The sequence below is a fragment of the Tupaia chinensis genome, unplaced genomic scaffold (genome assembly GCF_000334495.1).
Source record: "Tupaia chinensis unplaced genomic scaffold, TupChi_1.0 Scaffold000633_1, whole genome shotgun sequence".
NCBI lineage: Eukaryota > Metazoa > Chordata > Mammalia > Scandentia > Tupaiidae > Tupaia > Tupaia belangeri.
Window position 1 is genome coordinate 214,791 of NW_006160153.1, and position 8,716 is coordinate 223,506.

Here is an 8,716-nt window from a genome sequence, read left to right on the forward strand (position 1 = left end):
TATCTTGACCATCAAATCAATTCATTCAAACGCTTCATTTCTGGTCTAGTGTTTTCCGCCCTGGTATCCCTTTGACTCAGCTGGCAACATTCTTTTTCCTTTAAACACATGTGACTAACTCTCACCAAAGATTAATTTGATCTGAAGTTCTGGGGGCGGAACCTGGGATGCAATAATTTTTAAATGTTCTTAATTGATCCTGATGTGTAACAAGGGTCAAGGGCTCAAGAACCATGGATCCAATCAATTACGCAAGATGCTTAAAATGGAATGTTGATCTTTTCACGAAACTCATCAAGCATAGACAATTTTGCATAGATTTGAGAACAAAATATGAGCGCGAAAATTCGGTAAAATAAGCTCTCCTGAAAAACACTAATACTCTACAATTATTTTTCCATCAAAGTATAACAGTGCCAAGCACACAGCCTTTTCCAAGCAACAAATCTGTAAAACCAAAGTGAACTTTTAAAACCACTCCTTCAAATAGCATCCATCCGGTAGACTGATGGCATGCTCTAGTCCATTTCCCGGTTCTACTTGGTGGAGTTCATGGGATATTTTGAGAATCAATGCGTAATTAGGAATTAGGTGCCAATTTAGGTATTTGATTTGGAAATCAAATTTTTGAAAACCATCAATTCCAAATATAGAGCAAGTCTTCCTATCCCAGAAACTTGAATAAGGATACTCTAAAAACATTTACAAATGAACGAGCCAGATTCTCTGGGCCACAGGTGGAGGATACACAACTGCCAGGAAAAGTAAGACACCTGCTATGTCCCTATGTATACTTTTATGGGTGAGGAAAGAAGGACAGTAGGATCTGTTGTGGTCTAAATCTGGGAGGTAGGTAATTACAAATAAATATGATTAAAGAGAACTGGGAGACTTTGTAAATTTTTTATCTCTGTCTATCTAGATATAAATATAGGTAGATATAGCTATAGATGATATAGATATATTAAGCTGATAGCCTCCAACCAGCTTTTGTTAAATGTAAAAGACCACTGGAAAAGTTACACACATGCCATAATCAGTCATTAACACCTCAGGAGACATTATTTCATCAGAGACACAATTAACTACTCTTTTTTTTTTAATTTTATTTTACTTACTTATTTATTATTATTTATACATTCAATCACTATACATCACTTAGATTTTAGAGAGAATTTACCCAATACGATATGCACCTCAGACTAGTCCAGTTGAGAATAATATACATATTACCATCAACAGGTAATAAATCATTTCTGTGTCCCACAAATGTCTTCTCTGTTTTTCTCCCTAATCTCCTTACCTACACTCTTCCATCCTTCTGCCACAATATGCTAACTACTTTTTCTAGTCATTCAGCCAATGTATATAGAAGTCTATACTCCATGTGACATTGTGCTAGCCCAAAGGCATCAACCTCAAACTTAGATGTGAAAAAACAATTTGGAAAAAAAAAATTATTTTATTTGCTAGAGGGCTTGTACGCTCACCAGAGAGAGAGAGAGTACTCCCCATGGGAGATGGTTACACCACAATCTATCCTCCTTCCTTTCAGGATTTTGAGCACGCATACAAAAACACGTCTGGCATATTTCATTTTTCTTGTATCACCGAGTCCAAGATTCCAACTGTTCAACCAGCCATACAGGATCCAGCCACCTTAACTATCGTACCACTAACTGGTTCCTAAAAATCTTATTAAAATGAAGATATCTAAAATTCAACTCCAAATATTCTGATTTACATGATTGTAGAGGGGCCAGGGATCTGCATTTTATTAGATACTCCAGGGATACTTTTGATACCAGTGAGTTGAGGTCAACACTTGAAGAAATCAATGATTAATACAATTTTTAATCAGAGTCTTTTAGAAAAATCTAAGTTAACTAGGACTAGCTAAAGTAAGGAAGACAAAAATCAGGAAGTAATAGGTAAGTCCTGAGTGCAAGATGTTCCAGAAAGTAGGAAGGGCCAAAGAAAGAAGAGGAAAATTGTTGCTAAAAAGAAAACCTTACAATTATAAATTTCTGCCTGAGACTCGTTCTAGGGAGAACAGCAATTCTGGACATATAAGACCATAAGAAAGTTTTAGATGAGCAAGCACCAGACCTTCATATGGAAATAAAACCCACCCTTCCTCTCCTCAATGTCTGCCCTGACTGCCAATGCCCACTGCAGGGATGTACTGCACATGTGTAGCATTTGGCTGGATCAGTGTCATCAGAGGTCAACAAAGAGCAAAAAATAGCATCTAAGAAATTAGATGTGGTTTCTTCCTAAACTATTTTAGTCCCATTCAAGAAGCTTGAAGTTTATATCATTCTTATTATTACCTAGTGTTTACATGGAATCTCCTCAAAGAACCACCACTACTTCTTAAAGGTTACCTTCAACTGTTACATTTCTGAGAGACTAAAAAGAGTCTGAATTTTAAGTTTATTCATTTTTTTTTCTTCCACAAGAGGCATAGAAACAGAGACAGGGAGAGGAAATACCCCGACAAGGTTCTTATACCATGATCCACCCCCCAGTTTCAGCCAGCCTTCATCAAGGGCAACACATGTGCCCAGTGTACACAGGCAAGTCCCAGGATGTGAACTAGGGACCTCCTCATCTGGGTCCATCCTTGCAGAGCGTTGTACTACTATTGTGCTGCCTCATCTTCTGTCCCTAAGTCTGCCTTATTTCAGTGGAAGGTGCATGAGATGGAGAGACATGAAATGCTTCATGCCAGAGCAGAAGTTGGAAACCCCAACTTCTCACTGAAGAGCCCACAGCTCTATTTTCTGCCATCTTATAAGAATTAAGTTACATATTACCCAGAGCCATGTGCCTCATTCATTAACTTCCTCCATGAACAACCTGAGTGCCTGAAGGAACAACGATTTTAGGCAACTATAAAAATATGAATAAATGAAAGCGAGGAGAGGCATTACTCCTCTGAAATCATGACCTCACTGTGGAGAGACATCTTGTTCTCTTCACAGATGATCACAAACAGCCCACTTTAAATGAAAATATAAATATTTATTTTCACTCTTAGAATATAACAGATTCAATTACCTGATTCCTGTTTGTGCCAAGAAATATTTATCCTTACCCAACAGCCTTCTTTTTTTTTTCAAATAATTATATTTAACTTTATTTATTTATTTATTTATTTATTTATTTATTTTGGCCAGAGAGGGACAGAGGGGAGAGACAGAAAGAGAGAGATAGAAACTGAAAAAGCAAGCTGCCAGGTCTGAGACTCAAACCGTAGTCAGCCATGTGGGAGTCCAGCGTCCTTAATCAAGCTACCTGCTGGCTCCCCCAATAACCTTCAATAATGTTTAACAAATGGTCTGGGCTGGACCACCCAGCTGCTGGTAAGAAAAAAGAAACAATCGTTCCCAGGCTCTGTGTTTTCCTATGCTGACAATGTTGGAAAAGAGTAGGAATTGTAAGCTGAAATATCAGGACTTTCCTTATTTAAAATAAATCGTATCCAGAGTCCTACAAAATTAATGTTAGGAGATCTGGAGAAGTTGGATGGAAAAATACTTTGATTTAGCATCTAAACTACTTAGCAGATACACTTCCCAATCATACGTAAAATAAGTCTACCCTTCTGTTAGGTCTTCCTGGGAAATCCAGCTCTCCTCATTCTCAGTTCCCAATTTACCACAAAAGAAGCCAAAAATTCAGCATTTCAGTCCTGCCACCTAAAATATCTCCTCTTAAATGTGTTCATTTCTAGGAAATCCTACAAATATTTACAGTTGGAGGTCACATTGGAATATGCGGATGGAAAACACATCTAACTTGCTTAGAACTATATCAACTTCTATACTGAGTCAGAAGATCTTTATCGTAAGACACTCATAAAACCCAAAGTCAGAATCACTGGAAAGGTTGGACAGGGAGTAGAATGGGAGCCCAATTCCTGAAAAATCCAGTAGGAGTTTTATATCAATTTAGTTCTATAAAGCTAAGAATATGCTAAATTTTTTCTGACTCACAGTCTCCCACATTTAAAGTAATCCTAGCATATTAGCATAATTCTTGGTTTCAATACTAACTCTGCTAAATGACTCAAAATAAGGAATTATGCCTCCTCTGAGACCTGGCATAATCAGAGGCAGCAGATATTTACTTATATAAAGATCCTCAATCTATTTTTATGATTATATCTTTCTAAACATTCATTGAATGCCTATATTCGGGAACAAAAATCCTTTCTGAGATAAGTCATAGCTGAATTTCAAACAGGAGCAAACTGATGCAGACATGGGTCTTGTCTTTATAGATTTTCATTATTAATATAATCAATTCCAAACTGGAAAAGAGAAATCCTTGAAGTGTTTGTCATTGGATCTATCATTTTGATCAAGATATAGTTCTCGGGTGCACTAGGCTGAGGGTATGCTATTATACAAAGGGCAGGACAGCGACCTTCTGTCTTAATCTATTTTGTATTCCTGTAACAGACAGAATACCTGAAAATGGGGGGGGGGGGTCTCAGAAAGAACTGAGTTTTACTAAGTTCACAATCTGTGAAGCTTCTGGTGAGGGTTACATGCTGCACAACTTGGCCGAGAAGCAAAATTGGAAATGCTTGTGCAGAGAGACACACACCAGGGACCAGGTTTGCTCTCATGGGAACAAACCCATTCTTGGGAGGGCAAGAATTTAACCTTCTTGTGGGACTGCCTTAATCTAATCAGGAAGGTGCAAGCATGATTTACTAGACCCCACAACCTAAAATCCCCACCACCTCTCAGTACTGCTAATTAGAGACCAAGCTTCCAGCACATGAGCATTGGATGGACAGAAGACAGCACGTTCTATAGCCTAGACCAGCCTACATCACTCAGAGTCTAAGCAGAGTTAGCTATGACCATTGGGGGTTGGAGACACTGTCAAAAGGCAAAATTACAACAATTTAAAGAATCTTAATAGGCTTGTTCCGCTATTCCAGAATTTGAAAATACTTCATTCCATATAACAGAATAAGAGTTACAAGCAGTTGGCAGAGAGAAGGGCTGAGGAAGCATAAACAAAGTACAAAAAGTGGATTTGTCATTTCAACATTACTTCCTTTGTAGGTGGGAACAGAGAGAGAATACTAAGAAAATAACTGAGTAGTTAACATTAGGTTTCTTCAGGTTACTTCTTTTGCGTAGGAATTAAAACAGAGGGAACCTCATTAATATTCCTATTGAAATTGACTTGTCTGGGAAACTAAGATGTTACTCTCCTAGTTTTCAGAAAGTTATGTAACAGCTTCGTTTTGGTTTGGTAACATGGAAACACGAGTGACTCCATTTTGACTTTTAGTCTTGTGTTGAGGCCTAGTGTAGAAGCTTAGATCAAAACATGATCTCTTATACATTTTATCTTTATTTTTCCTATAATTTCTACTTAACAGCACCATTTTTTGGGGGGTGAGGGAATCTTGGGGAGCCTGCCCACAATGTTTACCAATTCCAAAGAATACACTTAGAGGTCCAGCAGAGGAAAGTTACACTGTGGGGCCACTGAATACGGGCCCGTGTTATACACGCTAAGAACAAAGGACATACATTGTTTAAGGGTTACAGTAGCAGATAAACTCATCAATTAACAGAATCAGCAGGGATGTCTGGGTTTAGTGTCTGGGATTTAGTGCTGTTAGTCTTGAAATATTAATTATGGAAGGGGTGTGCCTCCTTCCATGAGGCAAGGGTCGTAAGAGGCACACCTCCAGAACGGATCTGGCCACAGGCCAGTTTCATGAGATAAGAGAATGGTCATGAGCAGTTCACAAGGTTCAGCCAGGCCCGCAGCTGGATCTCAGAGAAACAAGGCAAAGAGGGAGGAAGAAGAAAAGCATAATGTATGGCGTTTACCCTCGAGCACTAAGGGAGAGGAAGGAGAACCAGTTTGACATTCAGAGTCTTAGAAAATTTTGTTGTTGTGATAGAAATCCCAAACTACATCAATTTACAAAGTCTTGACAGGATGGTAAGAATATCTCAAGATTGGGACCAACAGATGGTGTAGCAGTTACCTCACTGGACTCCCACATGGTGGACTACAGTTTGAGTCCCAGACCCATGGCTTCGAAATCACTGTGCATGCATGCCAAAGATCCTGGAAAGAGAATGAAGGAGAAAGGATTGCAGGGCAGCCATCCTTGGGTGGTGGTGGTGGGGGGTGATAGCTCACTTTTCTTCTCACTATCTCTGCCTCTCTCTCATGCACACGAGAGCATGCATTCTGAGGTAAAAGTCTCTCAATTTAAAAAAAATAAATAAATGTTTCAAGAGTATCTCAACAGAATATATTTCTGAATAACATTCATAGAAATAACAGGAAAACTTGTCCCATTACATTGGTTCATAACCTTTTCTCTTCACCTTAACAACAAGAGATTCTACCAGGATAAAATTATCATACTTTTATTTTCACAAATTCCCCCTTTAAATCGGATAAATTTTGGTTAGATGTTTTCACCAGTTTGTACTCATGACATTTTGTGACTTTAATATTAACACATTAGCTAAGAATGAATCTTTCTTCATATCTTGATTATTAGAGTGTCCATGGCTCCTCACTCTCCCATGCTCCATAAATAAATGGCACCTCTAACTCCAGGGGAGTTATAAGAAAGCAAAAATACCTTTTTTTTTTCTTTTTTTTTTAGAGAGAGAGATTTTTACTATAGGGCATATGTGCTCGCTAGAGAGACAGAAAGCAAGAAATCACCCCCAGAGAGGATGGCCACTCCACAATACCTTCTCCATTCTCCTCTCAGGATTTTGGACATGCATGCACAGACACCCAGCATGAGTTTCAAGCCAATGGGTCCAGGATTCGAATCACAGTCTACTACATGGGAGTCCAATGATGTAACCATTTCACCATCTGCTGGGCCTAGAAAGCAAAAAAATTTAAAACAAAGGGAACACATATTGTTATTGTTTGCATCTTGGTTTAAATAAGGAATTTAAAGATAATAGAAGCCATAGTATAACCTCACCTTGAAAAACCCAGATGTAAAAATGCAAACCAGAGGGCCGGTAAGGGATGTGGTGATTAAGGTGCTGGATTCCCACATGGCCAATTGCGGTTCAAGTCTGGCATTCAGCAGCTTAAAAATTACAATAAATAAATAAATAAATCATGTTTTTTAAAAATGCAAACCAGAATAGCACTTCCTCCAGATTCCCTAGTCTTAGCAGGATCTAACACATCCTCTTTAAAGATGTAAAAATAGCTTCCAGCTTTTATTCTATCCAGTCATCAATAATTAGTGACCCTAGGGTGTTTCTTTGAATACTACTTTAAAAAAAAAAAAAAAAAAGTTCGACATTGGCCTTACATTGGAATCATCTCAGGAGATTTCAAAAATTTTAGTGCTTCTTCGTCTTAGTCACCAACAAGCCATCCAGACTGAGGAAGACCCGGAAACTTCCAGGCCACGTGAGCCATGGCCATGGCCACATCAGCAAACACTGGAAGCCTCCTGGAGACCAGGGTAATGCGGGTGGCATGCACCACCACAGGATCAACTTTGACAAATATCATCAGGTTACTTTAGGACAGTTGATATGAGGTATTACTAAAGAGGAACCAGAGCTTCTGCCCAACTGTCAACCTTGATAAATTGTGGACCTTGGTCAGTGAGCAGACACGGGTAAATGCTACCACAAACAAGACTGGAGTAGCTCCCATCATTGATGTAGTGCAATAGGGCTACTATAAAGTTCTGGGGAAGGGAAAGCTCCCAAAGCAGCCTGTCATCAACTTCTTCAGCAGTTGAGCTGAGGAGAAGATTAAGGGTGTGTGGGGGGTGCTTGTGTCCTGGTGGCTTGAAGCCACATGGAAAGAGTTTCACTAAATGCTAACAAGTGCTTTAAAAAAACTTTTTTTTTCAATGCTCACATCAACTCGGACTATATAAATAGGGATCCAGGGATGGTACTGAGCCTCTGAGTCTGACTGAGGCTCACCCATAACTCCAATGCCCAGCCTGAATTCAAAAACAATATTTAAAGTCATTGGTTCTGAAACTTTAAAGTGTGTAAGAATCACTCAGAGGACAAGTTAAAATACAGACTGCTGGCTAGCCATAGTGACACAGCATTAATGCAACACTTCAGGATACTGAGACCACATGGGAAGGTTCCAGGTTCACCTCTTGAGGTCTCCCCATATTAGCCCATCAACCAAACATGTGCCCATGATGCTGGCTGGCTGAGGCTGGGAGCAGATGATGACATGGAAACCCTATTGAGAATGCCTATCTCTCTGTCTCTCATAGGAGAAGAAAATAACTAAACTTAAAAAACAAAACAAAACAAAATTCAGATAGCAGCACCCTAACCCCAGAATTTTTGACTCTGTAGGTCTTAGGCAGAGTTCCCTAGTTTGCATTTCTAGTAAGTAGTCAAAGCTGATGCTTTTGGGGTAGGGATCATACTTTGAGAACCAATGTCTTATATGAATATATTGATATGACAGTTTTAGAAAGAAGATATAACATATTTTACATATTTACTTTTGAGAAATTAGTTTAGTACACTAGCTGTTCATATAGCATTACAGAATCTATGATTTGACAAACTAATGGAAATACTGGTGCCAGTATCAAAAGGCACATCATAATAGCTGCAATTCCTTCCCAATTATACAAGAAATCCAACTCATAAAATATAACAGAGATGTTTAAATAAACCACTTATGTGGTACT

At 38.7% G+C, this 8,716-nt stretch overlaps 1 pseudogene; it reads left to right on the plus strand.

The window, feature by feature from the left end:
• The first annotated feature begins 3,780 nt into the window (after positions 1-3,780).
• On the plus strand, positions 3,781-7,839 carry LOC102479646 (60S ribosomal protein L27a pseudogene; annotated as a pseudogene).
• Positions 7,840-8,716: the final 877 nt, after the last annotated feature.